We start from the raw sequence: 21,301 nt of genomic DNA on the forward strand, positions 1-21,301 counted from the left end.
TTCCTGGTATTAATATATGCTTATGTACTTAAAGGTTTCATTTTGCCTCCAGAACATGGACTAGAAAAGTAAACAGCACTTCTTACTTAAAACACTTCAGTGCTTCTGTCCTGAGTGTTTCTAATAGCTTTGTTGTTCCAATATAATTCTCTAGGTGCTCCTCTTTTGCTTTGTAGTTTGCCTTTCATTAATTTAAGCAGATAGTCTTATGATTTGAATTCAGAGGTATATGAGGTGTGAAAATACACTCATTTGTATCTGCTAATGAGATTGATTTTGTAGCAAACACACCAGGGCTTGTGCATCTCTATGTGTTTATATTTCAGAAGAATCACGTTAGGTAAATTATACAATTTTCACCCATTCTATTTTTTTTTGCTTGAATTATCATTTGAAGTTTTCCTTTAGAATTGCTTTTTAAAATATGTGCATGTGGTATGTTTTCAACAAGTAGTCAGAATGTTTTCAAAGTAGAAATAAATCCATATGGTAAATGAGGAGGGTTAAATATAATGTATCCCTATTCTCCATGCACTGGCCACTAAATGTTCTTTATCAGCACAAAGGTGAGGGGAAGGGACAAATGATAGGACACTCAAGTGACCTAGGTATGCCACCATGAAGCTGCCAGCTCCTGAGGTCGTGTTGTTCTCTTGTTTTATTCCAGATAGCGATACCAGTAGGTAGAAACTGTTCCTTATCACCGTGATAGCAAGAGCAGCACAGTGCTTTCATGGTTCTTCGGCTGTGCCTTCTGTACACTCCTATTTATTTCATTTTATTTTGTCCCCTTCTCTTGTTTTGAGGATGTAGAACTAAAGCTTCTTCTTGTCATGTCTGAATTTATACTACTCTATTTTTGCTATCTGTATCATGTGCAATTAATTCCACTAGTCTTATATTCTTTTTACAAAAATTCTGAAACATATATCATACAATTCGAAAATTATCTTTATAAATGTATTTGAATATTTATTAGTTAATGAAATAATTAAACTCTATTTAAAATATATTCTCTTTTTATAACAATGCACCTGATTATTATGCAGGATATAAAATTAATTTTAGTAATGTAATAGAAATTGATTATCATAGATGTAGTGCCTAACATCCTTCAGGAATAAAACAAATGAAACTATGTATTTGGATGCATACAACTCGACAATTAAAAATTGTCCCTTATTAGTAAAGCTTAAGTAGAAAAGGACATCCATTCAAATTATTTTCAATTATTATTTTCACCTAGTTTAACTGAGGGTTGCACTCATATCATACATCTGAAAGTAAGGTCCTTCAACTTTATTCATAACACATTCAGGTTCAGATTTGAACTCTAGCCAAGAAAGCCCTGTGAAATCTAACCAAGTCCTCTGACTTTGCCCACTCAGTGCCTTTATCCACACTGCAATAACAAAAGTGCAAGATTCAAGTGTCTTTGCAACTTCTGTTTCAAACTTATTTGAAAATATTTTTAAAAATCAATATGAACATTTTATTTTTTGTTGTTTATTATTTCATAATGAATGGAATTGATCTATGCATTTGAAGGGAAGCAACATTTTTCTATACCATGTAATCACAATAAGCAGGATCGAATTTATCTTCCTTTACTCTTATCTTGGCAAAAAACCATGAATATATATCTAAGATCATTAGTATATGTTTGGAACACCATTATTTATACTACAGTTTAGTAAAATGACAGGTCTTTATTCCTGTCACAAACTCACATGCTTTCCTTTGACTGTAGTCTCAGTAGCATACAGAGAAAAGAGATAATTCATAAATGTTATTCCAAGTATATAAGTGAAAATATAGGAAAAATTCAGATCCTACTTATCAAAGATGATTAGCTTAATGGTGTGGATTAGGAGTAAAGAAACTTCTCCCATAAAGGGTTGGATAGTTATATTTTTTACTTGGTGGCCCATATGGTCTTTGTTATAACTACTTAAATTCTGCTTTGTAACACAAGGCAGCCTCAAACAATGTGTCAATGAATGAACATAGCTGTGGTTCAATAAATACTTATGTATAAAAATAAATGGATCATTGACCATAGTGTACTCACATTTGATTTGATTAAAGAAAGTAAACTACAAATGTTTCTTATATTTAAAATCAATAACTACATCTCATAAATTTTGTGTATGTTCATTGGCCCATTCTTATACTTTTCTCTGGTCTACCTAAGACACTTTTTACAATGTCATAGAACTCTTATACTGTACAATAAAGAAGAAATTAACTTGAACAAGTTCTTTCCTGGAAATTGTTTATTGTTATTTACTGCAAATTATGACACCCTAGTTTTGAAACATGGCATACATGAGGGATATGCATTATATAAATAGAAATTATCATTTAATGCTCAAGAATTTTCTTCTGAATTTTCATTGCAATATTGTTATTGCTTAATGCTTTCAAACTTTTAATTACTATCATGTTTAAAACTCTCCACTCATACATCAAAATTTCTATAAATGGACAAAAGTGAATGGAGATGTCTTACATACTTTTTTTACTACAATAAAATTTCCATGCTTTACTAGTTTAGTGCTGTTGGTTGAAAACAACAATAAAAAGCAAATAAGCAAGAAAAAAAGGCTTATTTAGTATTTTCAAACAATTTATTTACTTACTTTTAAATTTGTGAATATATGTAAGTATCTTTGTCATCTACAGACATGTGGAGACTTACAAATCAAATGTGTTTTATTCCATTTTGTGTCTCTAAAAAAAATATCTGTGGCTAGGTAACTTATGAGGAGATTTATTTGGCTCACAATTCTGGTGGCTGGAGAGGCACAACAGCATGGCACTGTTGTTCTGGTAAAACTCTCCTGAATGCATCACAACTTGACAGAAGAAAAAAAAAGTGAACAAGCTGTATACAGTCAGGGCCATTGTGCAAGCATGGGAGAAAGAGAGGACCAAGTTCATTCATTGTATAATGAGTTTATCTCACAGGAAATACAATAATCTCTTCAGAAAGTAATGCTCTCCCAACCACCAATGATCTTATCATCTCCTACAAAAAATCCATCAAGAACAACATTCAGCCACTCAGTGCAAACACAGTGTAGCACAAGCTTCCAGCAAATGAATATTTGGGCAAAAATTGCATGTGCAACTCAGCATGATTTTATTTCTGAAGGTTTTTGAGTTGATAAAACAGACTGTTTAAAACAGCCAAAAAAGTATGTCTCTTTTACCTTATGATCTTTTGTAGGAAGAGTGTAAGATAATGAAGAACTGAGAAGGGTTTTGTCTCAATTATAATTCATTTGCATCTATTCCCTTTTAAATCTTTCTAAACCCTATTAAAAAAATCTGTTTCATTTTTTCCAGGCAAAATCATAAATGGAAATGAATATGAAACATTTTGAAGTGTACAGTATTTCTTTTCTAACTGCTTACAGAGAACGCAAAATATATAAATATATGTATGTAGATGTGTTTGTGTAGTCATTCTAAAAATAATTTATTAGTTTAAAAAGTAGAATTTAAATATCTAAGCATTTGAAATGTTGCAGAATGGGATACTTTGTAGCAATAATAATAAGACTATGTTGATCTTCCAGCAAAATGTTGAAGATATGCACCACAAGTATGGTGTTACTGTTCAGGAGAAAGCCTTGGTTTATATTATATTTTATTACAAGCGGTTTTGAAGAAATTATCTTCTTGTAATGGATTACTATATTTTAGACACCAGTTTAGACACCATTTAGCCTTGTGTTTAGTTGTCCCCCCAAAGCCTCATGGAGTCTTATGTAGGGCTTTTTCAAAGGTATCTGAATCTAAAATATGTGATGCTGTGTTTAAGGGTGTGTGATTACTAAATCATTCCACTGATTGGTTTGGAACCACTCTAATCCCAGTAGTCTAGATAGAATATAGAAAGGGGCAGAAAGATACTGCAAATTTGTTGCTTTTGCTAACTTCTACCCACCACGAACTGTTGCCCCTCTGTCATGTGTCATTCTGTCTTGGAGCCAGCCAATTATGGCCTGAAACCTCTACAAACTGTGAGCTAAATAAACTTTTCCTCCCTTTAATCTTGGTATCGGTTATATTGTTTCAGCAATAAGAGAAAAGTAACTAAGACAGTTTCTCTACTCCTGCCAATATAGAAACATATTATAGAAAATATATATGAATATATCTTGAAAATGAATGAATAATCAAAGAATAAACATTTGGGAAATAATGCTTATTTTCTGAATAACTGAAAACATAAGATAGAACAATATCCTTAGAACAAATAAATATAGGAAATACCTGTTATTAATTCACTGAAGGACAAAAGTTACATTTGCTTATAAATTCTGGATGCCATGCCTATGATCCTGACAAATTTCTTCCTTCCTTTTATCCTTCTTTTCCTTTTTCTCTTGTCCTTTCCTTCTGTTTTCATCACCATCTCTTCTCACTGATAACAGAAAAATCAACAGCCTAAAGTTAGGGGAATTGACAAACACAAGACACCTTGCCCTGAAGAGATGAGCTCATCAGCAGTTTATGAGTCACATCCACTCACAGTCTAGAATAGGAGGACAATGTGTGATTTAGGCATATAGGAGCTGTGTTTTGGAGAACAGTTAAGTACCAGAGATTTGAGGACATGAGTTTTATAGTATCAAGTGAGTGAGCTGCCCAAGCTCCCAAAAGAAGATATGATTGGCTTATGTGAGTAATACTGTGGGCCAGCAGGGAACTGAAACTCACTGTGTTCATGAGTAAGAAGGAAATATTCCTAGTCCTTTTTATTAAGAATAATTTTTTGAGTAAGGAACTGTATTGGTCACTTGCTAATTCATGGGAAAAAATACATGGCATGTACACTTTAAAGGAGGAGAACTTTACTTTAGCTCATGTACTAGAGGATTCAATTCATGTTTTGGGAGCTCCAACATAGAAATGACGTGGCAGAAGATCCTTACAGAGGAAAGCTGCTCAACTGAGGGCATCCAGGAAGCAGAAATAAGAAAAAAGCCTGGAACAAGAGAGATAAGAAAGGAGCCTGGAACAAGTCATTGCTACAGTGACCTACTCTTTTTAAATTTATTTTTATTTTTCCCCCTTGACCTACCCTCCCTTCAACCCCTCCATCCCTCCCTATTTACAGAGACTTTGTTTCCTTTTTTCATTTTCTCATATTAATTCCATTCCCTTCTTTCCTTTACCCTACCTCTTCCCCTTTGCCCCTTTTCTTCCTATTTCACATCTTCTATTATACCTTTTAGCATTTATTTACACTTTCAGTTTCTCATACTAGAGAAACTATTCAGTATTTACACGTGTGTCCTATTTATTTCACTTGAGTATCACCTCAATGTGCATACATTTAGCTATAAATGTCTCTAATTTCTCATTTTTTATGGCTGAGTAATACTCCATTTTATTTTTTAAAAAACCCACAATTTCTTTACCCAGTCCCCAGTTGATGGACATTTGGGCTGTTTCCAGATTTTAGCCATTACAAACTGTGTTGCTGTGAACATAGGTGGACATATGTCACTATGGTATGATTCTTCTAATTCTTTGGGGAAGATACCCAGCAGGGGAATAGCTGGGTCAAATGGAACTTCCCTAGTTCTTTGAGGTATCTTCATATTGATTTCCACAGTGGTTGCACCAGTCTATATTGCCACCAGCAGTGGAGCAGGGTTCCTCTTTCCCCACAGCCCCACCCGCATTTGTTATTGGTTGATTTCTACATAGCAGCCATTCTTTCTGGAGTAAGGTGAAATCTCAGTGTTGTTTTCATTTGGATCATGCCAATGACCAGTGATGTTGAACATTTGTTCATATGTTAATATGCGATTTCTACTTCTTTGTGTGAGAAATGTCTGTTCAATTCAGATGCCCATTTTTGGATTGGGTCGTTAAATTTGGAAAGTCTCTACTGAGGTCCTGAGTCAGGTGGAAGATGCCAAATCACCCCACTGCAGAGAGGCAGGTCTTCCCATGCCCTATTGAGGTCCTGAGTAGCAGAGAACATGTCAAATCAGGTCGCTGCAAACAGGCAGGTCTGTGCACGCCCTACCGAGGTCCTGAGTAGTGCGGAAGACACCAAATCACCCCGCTACAGAGTGGCTGCCACCTGGTTCCACATTACAAAGATGCAGAGGACACCAGACCACCAGACCAAGATACTGAGTCCCACTGTTCCCAGCTCAGAGGTAGGGGCTTCTGAGCCGTCGTCCCACTACTCCTGGTCCAGAGGACGGGGCTTCCCAGTCACCATCCATACCACTGCTCCCAGCCCAGAGGAAAGGGCTTTTGGACAACCTTCTGTCCCTCTGCTGCTGGCCCAGAGGAAGGGACTTCCAGGCCATCATCCCTCCCACTGCTCCCGGCCCAGAGGGAGGGGCTTCTGAGTTGCCATCTCACTGCTCCTGGTCCAGAGGAAGGGGCTTCCAGGCACCATCACTCCCATTGCTCCCAGCCCACAGGAAAGGACTTTTGGGTCACCATCCCTACCGCTGCTCATGGCCCCTGTCCCACCTCACCCAGCTCAGCGGAGGTAATCTGTGCAGGCAATAACAGCCCCCTGCCCCAGTCAAAATGAGAAAACACATAAATAAGTCTCAAAACCAGACTTCCAGATCACCTACAGCAACCCCAAAGGGAAATGAGATGGAACACTCTGATACTCAAACACCTGGACCCAATGAACTGGCAACAAAAGGGGATCTGGAAAAAATGAAATCAGAAATAATTTCTCAGATAACAGGAGAAATTGAGCTCCTAGTGCAAGACATGATTAATAAATCTAGAGAGGAGCTGAGGAACATGATGGAATCCCAACAGAGGAAACAAATGAAATCCATAAAACAGATGCAAATAGATTTCCAGCACATGAAAAACTCCATTGAATGTCTACACAGCAGAATGAGCCAATGTGAGGACAGAATTTCAGACATAGAAGATAAGATTGCAATTAGAGACCAGGAAAAGAAAAATTGCTTCAAAATTATAAGGGAACATGAGAAATAAATCCAGCAGCTGCTAGATGATGCAAAGAAGAATAACATAAGACTAACTGGGGTCAATGAAGAAACAAGGAGAGAGTGGAGATGACATAAAAAACTCTTCACAGAAATAATGGCAGAAAACTTCCCAAGCAGGGGAAAAGAGCTGGACATACAGATAAGTGAGGTATATAGGACTCCAAATAGCCTTGATCAAAAAAAATCTACACATAGGCATATAATTGTTAAGATTCCAGAAACACAACAGAAGAACAAAGTTCTTCAAGCAGTTAGAGAAAAGCAACAAATCACGTACAAAGGAAAGCCCATCAGAATCACAGAAGACTTCTCAATACAAACCATCAAGGCAAGAAGAGCTTGGAGTGACATATTCCAAGCCCTAAAAGAAAACAGCCTCCAACCCAGATTGATGTACCCTGAAAAAGAAACTTTCAAAATTGATGGAGAAATAAGATACTTTAATGACAAAGAGCACCTTAGGAACTTTGTGTATATCAAACCAGCACTCCAAAGAATTTTACACAATAGACTAGGAACAGACATTGAGGATCACAACCCCAGGAAACAAAGCAGAATGAACCCATCTGGCATGACAAGAAATTAAATGGAAAGGGGGAGAACCCAACAAAAGGAAAAAGTCATGACAATGACAAGTCAATACGTTTCAGTTATAGCCATCAACATTAATGGTGTCAATTCACCAATCAAAAGAAATAGACTGGCAGAATGGGTCAAGAAGCAAAATCCAACAATATGCTGCATACAAGAAACACACTTCATTCAAAAGGAAACTCATAGACTGAAAGTTAAAGGGTGGAAAATAGTACTCCATGCGACAGACACCTGAAAAAAAAGCAGGAGTAGCTATCCTCTTTGCAGATGAGGTAGATTTCAAACCAACACTGATTAAGAGAGATGAAGAAGGACACTACATCCTTGTAAAGGGAAGAATCCAAGGGGAAGAAACGACGATCATAAATATCTATGCACCAAACACTAGTGCACCCAACTATATAAAACAAATACTAATGGACATGAAAAGTCATAATGCACTAATATAATTGTAGTGGGGGAACTCAACACCCCACTGTCACAAATAGATAGATCAACTAGACAAAAAATAAGTAATGAAATACTAGAATTCAATTGAACTCTTGAACAAATGAACTTAACAGATGTTTACAGGATCTTCCACACCACAAAATCAGAATACACATTCTTCTCAGCTGCACATGGGTCATTCTCCAAAATAGACCACATACTCACACATAGAACATGTTTAAATAAGTGCAAAGGAATTGAAGATATCCCCTGTATATTATCAGACCATAGTGCGATGAAACTGGAGATCCGTAGCAAAAGAAACTCAAAAAATTTCATAAACACATGGAAATTGAACAACACACTTCTGAATAACCAATGGGTCACAGAGAAAATTAAAGAAGAAATCAGACAGTTCCTTCAATTAAATGACAATGACAATACAAGATATCGGAATCTATGGGACACAATGAAAGCAGTCTTATGAGGGAAATTCACAGCAGTGAATACACATATTAGGAAAACAGAACAAGCCCAATTAAACAACCTGATGCTGAAGCTCAAGCTTCTAGAAAAAGAAGAGAAGGACAACCCCAAAGCTCATAGAAGGGAGGAAATTATAAAGATCAGAGGAGAAATCAATGCAATGGAGACTAAGAGAATGATACAAAAAAATCAATGAAGCCAAGAGTTGGTCCTTTGAAAGAATTAACAAAATTGACAAACCTTTAGCCAACCTTGTGAGAAAAAGGAAAGAAAAGGCCCAAATCCATTCAATTAGGAATGAAAAGGGTGAAATTACAACAGACCCAGCAGAAATCCAGAGGATCATCAATACCTACTTCCAGAACCTATATGCCAAAAATTTGGACAACACAGAGGAAATGGACAGATTCCTAGATACATATGAATTACCAAAGTTGAACAAAGAAGACCTAAAAATTCTGAACAACCCAATATCAACAAATGAAATTGAAAATGTAATTAAACACTTATCAACTAAGAAACGCCTGGGCCCCAATGGCTTTACTGCTGAATTCTACAAGACATTTAGAGAGGAATTGCTGCCACTACTGTTTAAACATTTCAGTGAAATTGAAAGGGAAGCAATACTCCCAAATTCATTCCTGGAAGCAAGCATCACCTTGATCCCCAAAGCAGAGAAAGACCCAACTGAAAAAGAGAAATATAGGCCAATCTCACTAATGAACATAGATGCAAAAATCCTTAATAAGATACTGGCAAACAGAATGCAGAAGATCATCAAGAAGATCATACACCCTTATCAAGTGGGATTCATCCCAGGGATGCAGGGATGGTTCAATATACGAAAATCAATCAATGTAATACACTATATCAACAGAGCCAAGGACAAAAACCATACGATTATGTCCATAGATGCAGAAAAAACATTCGACAAAAATCCAACATGCATTTATGATAAAAACCCTACAAAAAATTGGAATAGATAGTCTCTACCACAAACTGATAAAAGCCGTCTATGAAAAACCAACAGCCAATATCATACTAAATGGTCAAAAATTGAAATCCTTCACACTAAAATCAGGAACAAGGCAAAGATGTCCACTATCACCACTCTTGTTCAATATAGTTCTGGAAATATTAGCCACGGCAATTAGACAAGAGAAAGAAATAAAAGGAATAAAGATAGGTAATGAAGAAGTCAAATTGTCATTATTTGCAGATGCCGTGATACTCTATATAGAAGACCCCAAGAACTCCACTAAAAATATTCTAGATTTAATAACCAAATTCAGTCAAGTAGCTGGTTACAAGGTCAACACAAAAATCAATAGCTTTCCTCTACACCAATGACAGACTCACGGAGAGAGATATAGGGCAAATAATTCCTTTCAGAGTAGCATCCAAAAAACTGAAACACCTAATAATCATCCGAATGAAAGAAATCAAAGACCTCTTCTCTGAAAACTATGGCATTCTGAAAAGAGAGATTAAAGATGATACCAGAAAATGGACAGACATCCCCTGCTCCTGGGTAGGAAGGATTAATATAGTGAAAATGGCCATACTTCCAAAACTGCTCTATAGATTTAATGCAATTCCAATTGAGATCCCAGCAACATACTTCATAGACCTTGAGAAAACAATCCAAAAATTCATTTGGAACAAGAAGAGACCCAGAATAGCAAAAGCAATTCTAGGTAACAGAGACATGGCAGGGGGTATCACAATCCCCAACCTGCAACTATGCTACAAAGCTACTGTGGTAAAAACAGCAATGTACTGGCAAAGAAACAGAACTGAGGACCAGTGGAACAGATTAGAAGATGCAGAAACAATGCCAGACCCACTCAGCCATCTCATCTTCGATAAAGGAGACAAGCACCCTCACTGGAGGAAAGATAGCCTCTTTAATAAATGGTGCTGGAAAAACTGGGCTTCAACTTGCCAAAGATTAAAACTAGACCTGTATCTCTCACCATGCACTAAACTAAAATCAAAATGAATTAAAGATCTAAATATTAAAATAGAAACTCTGAACCAGTTGGAACAGAGGTTAGGTAGGACCTTTGAAGACATCGGTGTAGGAAAAGATTTTATGAACAAAACCTCAATTGCCCATGAACTAGCACAAACAATCAACAAGTGGGATCTCTTCTTATTAAAAAGCTTCTGCACAGCAAGAGAAACCACCAGCAGTGTGAAGAGACAGCCCACAATGTTGGAAAAAATCTTCACCTGCTCTTCCTCAGACAAAGGCCTACTATCTCGAATCTATAAAGAACTTCAAAAGATCAGATCTCCCAAATTTAAAGACCCAATCCAAAAATGGGCATCTGAATTGAACAGACATTTCTGAAACAAAGAAGTAGAAATAGCAAATAAATACATGAACAAATGTTCAACATCACTGATCATTCGAGAGATGCAAATGAAAACAATGCTGAGATTGCAGTTCACTCCAAAAGAATGGCTGCTATCATGAAATCAACCAATAACAAATGCTGGAGGGGCTGTGGAGAAAGAGGAACCCTGCTCCAATGCTGGTGGCAGTGTAGACTGGTGCAAGCACTGAGGAAATCAGTATGGAGACACCTCAAAGAACTAGGACTGGAAGTCCCATTTGACCCTGCTATGCCACTGCTGGGGATCTTCCCCAAAGAATTAAAAGAATCATACCACAGTGATATATGTACACCCATGTTCACAGCAGTGCAGTTTGTAACAGCTAAAACTTGGAAACAGTCCAAATGGCCATCAACTGGAGACTGGATAAAGAAAATGTGGGTTTTTTATAAAACGGAGTACTACTCAGCCATAAAAATTGAGAAATTAGGGCCGGGGATTTAGCTCAGTGGTTTTGATGCCTGCTGCACTAGCGCAAGGACCCGAGTTCAATCCTTGGTACCAAAAAAAAAAAAAAAAAAAGAGAAATTAGAGACATTTATAACTAAGTGGATGCACATTGAGGTGATACTCTTAAGTGGAATAAATGGGACACACATGAATAAATTCTGAATAGTTTCTTTGGTGTGAGAAACTGAAAGTGTAAATAAGGACTAAATGTATAATAGATAATGTGAAATAGGAAGAAAAGGGGCAAAGGGGAAGGAAATGGGAGGGGTAGGGGAAAGGATAGAAGGGAAGGGGATTAATATGAGAAAATGTAAAAATAGGAACAAAATCTTTGTAAATAGGGAGGACTGGAGGGGTTAAAGGGAGGGCTGGGCAAGGGTGAAAAATAAGAACCAAGAGAGACTATGTAAAGATGCAAATTTCCAATGATGAATGTCATTATATTGTATACCTAAAATGTACCAATGATTAGAATAAATAATCAAAAATGTAAAATAGTAAGAAAAGGTCCAAAGGGGTAGGGGTAGTGGGAGGGGTAGGGGAAAGGAAAGAAGGGAAAGAGAAAATGATGAGAAATGGAATAAATGGAAATAAAGTCTTTGTAAATACGGAAGGGTGGAGGATGTGAAGGGAGGGCTAGGAATGGGGAAAAAATAAGAACCAAGATGCATTATGTAAAGGTACAATTCCCAGTGAGAAATGTAATTGTGTTGTATACCTACAATGTACCAATAAAAGAATTTAATACAAAAAAAAAGATTTTTGTAATATGCCTTCTATATCCTTTTAAATTCGGTAAAATCTGTGGTAATTTCTCCTAGAACTTGATATTATAATGTTTAAAATGTATAATTGATATTGTGAAATAGGAAGAAAATGTCTAAAGGAGCAGGGGAAGTGGAAGGGGTAGGGGAAAGGAAAGAAGGGAAAAGAAAAAACACGAGAAAAGGAAAAAAATGGAAACAAAGTCTTTCCAAATAGGGAAGGGTGGAGGGGGTGAAGCGAGGGCAGGGGAAGGGGAAAAAATAAGAACCAAGATACTCATGTAATGGTACAAGATCCCAATGATGAATGTAGCTGTATTTTATACCTAAAATGTACCAATAAATTTAATGAGGAAAAATAAATAAATGAATAAATAAATAAATAAATAAATAAATTTGGAAAGTCTGATTTTTTAGTTTTTATAGATTTCAAGATAGTAGACTTTTGTCTGATGAACAGCTGGTGAAAAATTTTTCCCACAATGTGGGTTGTCTCTTCATGCTGCTGGTGATTCCTCTTAATGTGCAGAAGTTTTTAGTAAGAACACATCCCACTTCTTTATTGTTTGTGCTAGATCAGGGCCAGCTGAGGTTTTGTTCATAAAATATTTTCCTACACCGATGTCTTCAAGAGTTCTTCCTAACCTCTCTTCCAGCCAGTTCAATGTTTCTGTTTTAATATTTAGATGTTTAATCCATTTAGATTTTAGTTTAGTGCATGGTGAGAGATATGGGTCTAGTTTTATTCTTTGGCAAGTTGAAACTCAATTTCTCCAGCACCATTTATTAAGGAGGCTATCTTTCCTCCAGTGAGGGTATTTGGCTCCTTTGGCAAAGATGAGGTGGCTGCGTGTGTCTTGAGTTGTTATGGCATCTTCTAATCTGTTCCACTGGTCCTCAGGTCTGTTTCTTTGCCAATATCATGTTTTTTATCACAGTAGCTTTATAGTATAGTTTCAAGTTGGGTGTTGAAATACCCCCTGGCATGTCTTTGTTACCAAGAATTGCTTTTGCTATTCCGGGTCTCTTCTGGTTCAAAATGAATTTTTGGATTGTTTTCTCAAGGTCCATGAAGTATGCTGCTGGAATTTCCATTGGGATTGCATTGAATCTATATAGCAATTTTGAAAGTATGGCCATTTTCACTATATTGATCCTTCCTACCCAGGAGCAAGGGATGTCTTTCCATTTTCTGGTATTGTGTTCAATCTCTCTTTACACAGTGCTATAGTTTTCAGAAAAGGGGTCTTTGACTTCTTTTGTTAGGTTGCTTCCTAGGTATTTCAGTGTTTTGGATGCTATTGTAAAAGGAATTCTTTGCCCTATTCCTGTCTCAGTGAGTCTGCTGTTCTTGTAGAGGAAAGCTATTAATTTTTGTGTGTTGACCTTATATCCAGCTACACTACTGAATTTGGTTATTAAGTCTAGAAGACTTTTGGTGGAGATCTTGGGGTCTTTGATGTAGAGTATCATGTCATCTGCAAATAATGACAATTTGAGTTCTTCATTTTCTACCTTTATTCCCTTTATTTCTTACTCTTTTCTAATTGCTGTGGCTAATGCTTCCAAAACTATATTGAACAGGAGTGGTGATAGTGGACATTCTTGTCTTGTTCCTGATTTTAGTGTGAAGGATTTCAGTTTTTGAACATTTAGTATGATATTGGTTGTTGGTTTATTGATAGACAGCTTTTATCAGATTAAGGTAGAGACTCTCTATTCCATTTTTTTCTAGGGTTTTTATCATAAATCCTTGTTGGATTTTGTCAAATGCTTTTTCTGCATCTATTGAGATGGTCATATTTTTTTTTGTCCTTGGCACTATTGATATTTTGTGTTACAATTATTGATTTGCATATGTCTAACCATCCCTACATCCCTGGTATAAATCCCACTTGGTCACGGTGTATGATCTTCTTGGTGATCTTCTGCATTCTATTTATCAGTATCTTATTAAGGATTTTTGCATCTGTGTTCATGACTGAGATTGGCCTATAGTTCTCTTTTTCAGTTGGGTCTTTCTCTGCTTTGGGGATCAAGGTGATGCTTGCTCCCAGGAATGAATTTGGGAGTATTTCTTGCCTTTCAATTTCATTGAAGAGTTTAAACAGTAGTGGCAGCAGTTCCTCTCTAAATGTCTTGTAGAATTCAGCTGTGAAGCTGTTGTCAATTTCATTGATTGATATTAGGTCACTTAGAATTTTTAGGTGTTCTTCATTCAACTTTGGTAATTCATACCTATCTAGGAATATGTCCATTTCTTCTGTGTTTTTCATCTTGTTGGCATATAGGTTCTCAGGTATTGATGATCATTGAATTTCTGTTGGGTCCATTGTAATTTCATACTTTTCATTCCTAATTGCATGGATTTGGGCCTTTTCTTTCCTTTTTCTGATAAGGTTGGCTAAGGGTTTGTCAATTTTGTTTATTCTTTCAAAGAACCAACTCTTGCCTTCATTGAATTTTTTTATCATTCTCTTAGTCTCCATTGCATTGATTTCTCCTCTGATCTTTATAATTTGCCTCTTTCTATGGGATTTGGTTTTGTCTTGCTTTTCTTTTTCTAGAAGCTTGAGTTTCAGCATCATGTTGTTTAATTGGGCTCACTCTGTTTTCCTAACATGAGTATCCACTGCTATGAATTTCCCTCATAAGACTGCTTTCATTGTGTCCAATAGATTCTGATAAGTTGTATTGTCAGTGTCATTTAATTGAAGGAACTGTCTGATTTCTTCTTTAATTTACTCTGTGATCCATTGGTTATTCAGAAGTGTATTGTTCAATTTCCATGTGTTTATGAAATTTTTTTGTGGTATCTTTCGCTATTGATCTCCAAATTCATTGCACAGTGGTCTGACAATATACAGTGTATAACTTCAATTCCTTTGCACTTACCTAAATATGTTCTATGAGTTGTTGGGAGCAATGCTACATAATTCAAAAATCATTTGAGTAGGCCTAGTTCTCTTGCCTACAGGCCACCTATGACATTCCAGACATAATTGCACTTTGGCCTCTGGTCACAACTGAGACCTCAGTGATCCCACCATGCTGTAATGCTCAAGGACAAGACTACACCTGTGGGAGATACCAGGGAGGAACCAAATCTTCATCTGCATAGTTCCTCATTGTTCTTAGATTTCCACTGCCCCCTAGTCTTTTATTACACCTTGTTTATACCAATGAGAAGTACTGAACTCGGCATTTCACTTGTTACATTTGTTTCCCCATGTACTGAATAAAAGGTGCTGCAAGCTAGAGGGTCTTTGTCTTTGCTGGCCAGAGCAGCACTGATCAGACCCAAAGCTCAGCTTCTTCTCAGTCTCATTTTTCTACCTTTCCTGTAATTCGCCATGTGCTGCCATGGCTTGCAGGAGATTAGGACTTACTGCAGAGGTTCTGGTAAAGTCCCCTTCCCCTGTTCCCTACAATGAGTGAGTATGTGGTCTATTTTGGAGAACAATCCGTGTGCAGCTGAAAACAATGTATATCCTGATTTTGTGGGGTGCAACACTCTGTAAACATCTGTTAAATTCATTTGTTCAAGAGTTTGATTGAGTTCTCATATTTTGTTGCTTGTTTTATGTCTAGTTGATTTATCTATTTGTGACAATGGGGTATTGAGGTCCCCCACTACTACTGTATTAGTGCTTATATGATTTTTCATGTCCATTAGTATTTGTTTTATATAGTTGGGTCTACTAGTGTTTGATGCATAGATATTTATGATTGTCATCTCTTCCTGTTGGGTTGCTCCTTTTACAAGGATGTAGTCCTTCTTTGTCTCTCTTAATCAGTGTTGGTTTGAAATCCACTTGGTCTGCAAAGAGGATAGCTACTCCTGCTTTTTTTCGGGGGGGGGTTCCCATTGCATGGAGTATTGGTTTCCACCCTTTAACTTTCAGTCTATGAGTTTCTTTTTGAATTAAGTGTGTTTCTGGTATGAAGCATATTGTTGGATCTTGCTTCTTGACCTATTCTGCCACTCTATTTCTTTTGATTGGTGAGTTGAGACCATTAACATTGATGGTTATAACTGATACATATTAAGTTATCATTATCATGACTTTTTCTTTTTGTTGGACTCTCCCCTTTTGCTTATTTGTTGTCATGCCTGGTGGATTCATTCTGCTAGGCTTCCTGGGGTTGTGATCCTCCTTGCCTTTTCCTAGGATTTTGTCTAAAATTTTTGGAGTGCTTTTTTGGTATTAATGAAGTTCCTATGGAGCCCTTTGTCATGAAAGTATCTTATTTCTCCATCAATTTTGAAAGATAGTTTTGCAGGGTACATCAATCTGAGTTGGAGGCTGTTTTCCTTTAGGGCTTCTAATATATCACTCCAAGCCCTTCTTGCCTTAAAGATTTCCATTGAGAAGTCTGCTGTGATTCTGATGGGTTTTCCTTTTATGTGATTTTTTTCTTTTCTCTAACTACTGGTAGAACTTTGTTCTTCTGTTGGATTTCTGGAATCCTAACTATTATATGCCTATGTGTAGACTTTTTTAGATCAAGGCTAGCTAGAGTCCTATATGCCTCACTTATCTGTATGTCAAGTTCTTTTCCTCTCCTTGGGAAGTTTTCTGCCATCACTTCTGTGAACAGTTTTTTTTTTTTTATGTCATCTACACTCTCTCCTATTTCTTCATTTACTCCAATCAGTCTTAAATTATTCTTCTTTGCATTGTCTAGCAGCTGCTGGATTGATTTCTTGTGGCCACTTACAATTTTGAAGCAATTTTGCTTTTTCTGGTCACTAATTTCAATCTTCTCTTCTATATCTGACATTCTGTCCTCATGTTGGGTCATTCTGCTCTGCAGACTTTCAATGGAGTTTTTAATCTCCTGGAAATCTGTTTGCATCTGTTTTATGGAGTCCATTTGTTTCCTATGTTGGGATTCCATCATGTTCCTCAGATCCTCTATTTTTTATCTGTGTCCTCTCTATATTTGTTAATCATGTCTTGCATTATGGGGACAATCTCTGCTGTTATGTGAGAAATTATTTCTGATTTCATTTTTTCCATATCCTCTTTCATTGCTAGCTCAGGGAATCCAGGTGATTGAGTATCAGAGTGTTCTATCTTACTTCCTTTTGGGGTTGCTGTAGGTGACCTGGAAGTCTGGTTCTGAGATTTGTTTACATATCTTCTCATTTCAGTGGGTGGGGGGGCTTGCTGCTGGCACCTGCTCAGCTCACCTCCTCTGTGCTGGGAGTGGTGGTAGTTTGGCCTGAAAGCCTCCTCCTCTGCACTAGGATCTGTGGTGTGTTGACTCAGAAGCCTCCTCTGTGCTTGGAGCTGTGGCACCTTGACCTGGAAGCCTCCTCTGTGCTGGGAGCTATGGCATGCTGACCTGGAAGCCTGCTCTGCCCCAGGGACCTACTTTTTCTAACCTCCTAATATCACAATCAGCTATGAATTTATCAATGAATTTACCAATGAATTAACCCACTGATTAGTATAGTACTCACATGGTCCAATCACCCTTAAAAACCCCCATATCTGAGCACGTGAGACTTTTGGGGGGACATTGTAAATCTAAACCATAACATTCCATGCCTATCAAAAGTCTCATGTCAGTCTCAAAATATGAAATGTGTTTCTTCCATCTCTAAGAGTCACCAAGGTCTTAGCAGTTTTTTTTTTTTTTTTTTTTTTTTCCAGGTACAACAGCAGGTTCTTTTTCTGGTTCCTCAAAGTGCTGCACAGGATGGGGGCTGAGACAAGAGAATGTAAACATCAGATTCCACCCCTGGAGCTCAGGAGAAGACCCCTTACTCAGAGAGGGGCTTGGGGTTGGAAGGGGACAAAATGAACAGTAGGGGAGCTGGTGAGACAAAGCAGAGGAGGCCTGAGAACACAGTGAGATGGATGGGGGGAAGTGGGGCACATTTCCCATTTCAGTGCATGTCCTCTTAAATAAATTGGAGGGCAGGAATACTGGGAAGAGAACCAAAGACAGCAAGACACCCCCCCCCCCCGGGCCAGCCTGGTCCCCAGTGTAATTACAACAGAGATGTCCAGAAGTGGTGAGAGAAAAGCCTTTGCCTTCAGAAAGGAGGGGACCAGAAAGGGCCACAGAAGGGAAAGGAACCCAGCTCCATCTGTGGGTAAGGGGACCCACTGGAATGTAAGAATCTGCAGACTGCCATTGCCAAGAGTTACCTGATGACAAGAGGGCCAATCAGCACAGCCCTGGGAGAGGACCCCAGCTGGGCCTCACGGAGGCAAGAGGCTCCAGACTCAGGCACTGCTGCCCCAAGGCCCTGTGGCTATCTTGGCCATGTAGGGAGCAGCAGCTGGCAAGGAGATGGGAGATCAAGCCACTTTCCTCAGAGAGGGACAGCCTGCCAGGGGAACACCTGGGCCAGCCTGCTCTGGGCTGAGGGAAGAGAGGAGGCCTTGCAGTCCACCCCCAGGCAGAGGTCGGAAATAAGGGTCCTGCCGGGCCTCAGCTGTCGAGGACCTGTCCCCACCATCATGGGGTGCTGGGGGGCCATCTGCCTTTCAATGCAAGGAAAGCTTCTGGCTTTGGCTCTTCTCCTGCTTCTGCTGCTCTTTCTCCTGCTTCTGCCACTCCTTCTCCTGCCTCTTCCTTCTTTTTCCTGCTTCTGCCACTCTTTCTCCTGTTTCTGCCACTCCTTCTCCTGCTGCCCTGTCTCCTTGCTGAGACCCAGAGGGGTGCTGTTGCCAGTAGGTGAGGGCAGGGAAGGGTGGAGTCCCTCGGCAGTGACCACAGGCCCTGGAGCAGGACTGGTGCTGGTTCTTTGGGCAGGAGGGAGTGGCACTGGGTCCCCTCCAGCTGCCCGGGAGCTTTGGCTTTTAAGGCCAGGGAGGCTGAGGAGGCTGGAGGAGGGGCCCAGGGGTGGCTGCTGCCACTGTTGCTCCTCATGGATGGCCCAGGAGCCATGCAGTCTCCTTGAGGGCCGATACTGCAGTTTACCCCAGGTTTCCCGCCATTTCTTCAACTGGACTGCATTCTCCCGCTCAATCAGGGCTTCTGTCACTGGCAGGTTGGTCACCTCATGCACCAGGAAGTCCTCCTGCATGCACTGCTGGGGCAGGTTGTGCAGCTGCTCCCTGGTCTCATACATGCCTTGGCAGGAACAAAGCTTCTCCACTCACCGCAGTGTGTGTCACAACAAGACCAGGGCCACCCGGAAGATGATCTTAACACCTTCACAGAAAAACATGTCCCAGACACACAGCACCAAGGCCCAGGGCAGGGTGCAGGCGAAGATGCACATGAACAGCTCCATCATGTAGAGGACAGGGTCAATACGCTGTTGCTGCAGGTGCCGATGTGCCAGTGGGGATGCCCAGTGCAGCAGTGAGAAGAAGATCTCTCCATCCAGCCGAATGGCCTCTAGCCCTGCGCTGTAGTAACCCGGGAGGTATTTGTCACAGATCTGGACCAGGCACCAAAAGGCTTGCTCGGCAGGCATGTGCATGAGCAGCACTGCAGCCACAGGGGCCTGGCCTTGGCAGTAGCCCTCATCAGGCCGGTAGATGGTGTAGGCCTTCAGTATTTGGTACAGGTCCTGCTGCCCATGCCCTTCTCGAGCAGCAAACATCTCGTGGAAAGGGAACTGGTGGTGCAGGTCCTTCTCGATCACATCCAGCCACTTGGGGTCCCCAGAAGCCTGTTCCAGCTCCTCAAACCTGCCAGGATTTTCCTCCAGAAGCTCCTTGCTATTAGACAGGTACTGCCAGGCCTTGGCTCTGAGGGATGAGGGGATGCCCTTCCGACAGCGCAGCTTCACTTTCTGAAAACATTGTGACAACCACTTATCCCAATTATTGAACATCTCCAGCCACTTGAGCTCCTGCTGCAGAGCCACATCCACCGGAATGGAGCTCTCTAGGCTGCCCAAGTACTGGCTGCCCCCCAGGAAGTCGTACTTGTCTGTCTTGCGCAGGGCCAGCCCATTTATCTCTGAGTCTGAGCCCATGGAGCTCACATCATCCACCAATGACTCCAAGGTTCCAGACATGAGACTCATGGAGTCCAAGTAGCTCAGGGTGTCCGGGGCCTGCCCACAAGGCCCGGAGATGCCAGATCCCAGGCTGGATGTGGAGCCCAGGTCTTGGGAGTTCTCAGCAGGCTCCAGGGCTGGGGTCACCATCACTACAGCTACGGGAGCCTCACTCATCCCTGAAGCTCCTGTGCCAGGGACCGCAGGGTCCTCAGGTGTTTGTGCCACATGGCGAAGAGGCTGTGGCAGCTCCATGTCCTCCTGTCACCTGTCCTGCTACAGCCTGGGCAGTGACTCCCGAGGCCTCTGAGGCCCCCAGCTTGGGGGCGAACGGGGGTTTGGCAGCCAGGGCCCCAGGTGCCATTCTGGAAGGGGTCCTGGTGGGGGTCCCAGCCATGCTGGGTCCCCGGTGCTGGGGAGGTTCACGCCCCCTTGGTCTTCACGGACTCTGCCTGTGAGGCCACTGCAGCCGGAGCGAGAGGCTCTGGGCCAGGGGTGACCTGCATCGTCGGGGCTTCGGACAAGGTCTCCAGAAATGTCATGTCAGTATGGCCCGTGATGGCCGGGCCCTGGGGCCGAGGTCTGGACTGGCCCCAAACCCAAGGCCGCCCGAGCCACCCCAGGGGCTGCCAAGGTGACGGGGGTTGAGGTGGCCGTGGTCACCGGCGGTCCGGTCCTGGAGCCACCAGTATCGTGAGCCCGGCCGGGAGCTCCGGGGCAGCAGCAATGGGGCTGCAGGGGCACCATAATGGCGTGGCAGGGCCACCAGGGGCGCCAGGCCCATCTCCATGGCCGCTGGTGGCTCCTTACATCCCCCTGCTGGGAGGCGGCAAAAGGCGCCCCCCCTCAGGCCAGTCTTAGCAGTTTTAAGAGTGCTGTCAAGTCCATGTCCAAATTCTCTCCTCTGACACTTAAGGCAAACTCTTAGCTTTGATCCCCTGTAATAATTGAAAACTAGTTACAATGGAAGACAGTAAATGTTCCCATTCTAAAATGGAAGAGTAAGAGGCTAGAACAGAATTGGTCCAAAGCCTGTCAAAAAACCATCGGGCAAACATTAAATCTTGTAGTTCCATATCCAGCACCAAGGGCAGGTTGTGACCAGACATGAGTTTTATTCATTTTATGTATTAGTCACTTTCCCATCACTGGCATAAAATACCCTACACCCACAACTTAAC

The 21,301-nt window shown here is 40.4% G+C and overlaps 1 pseudogene; it reads right to left on the reverse strand.

The window, feature by feature from the left end:
- Positions 1 to 18,462: 18,462 nt before the first annotated feature.
- LOC101719165 (TBC1 domain family member 10B pseudogene) lies at positions 18,463 to 20,910 on the reverse strand (annotated as a pseudogene).
- Positions 20,911 to 21,301: the final 391 nt, after the last annotated feature.

This window comes from Heterocephalus glaber, unplaced genomic scaffold, assembly GCF_053883595.1.
Source record: "Heterocephalus glaber isolate CG9 unplaced genomic scaffold, H.glaber_assembly_v1.0 deba00001504, whole genome shotgun sequence".
NCBI lineage: Eukaryota > Metazoa > Chordata > Mammalia > Rodentia > Bathyergidae > Heterocephalus > Heterocephalus glaber.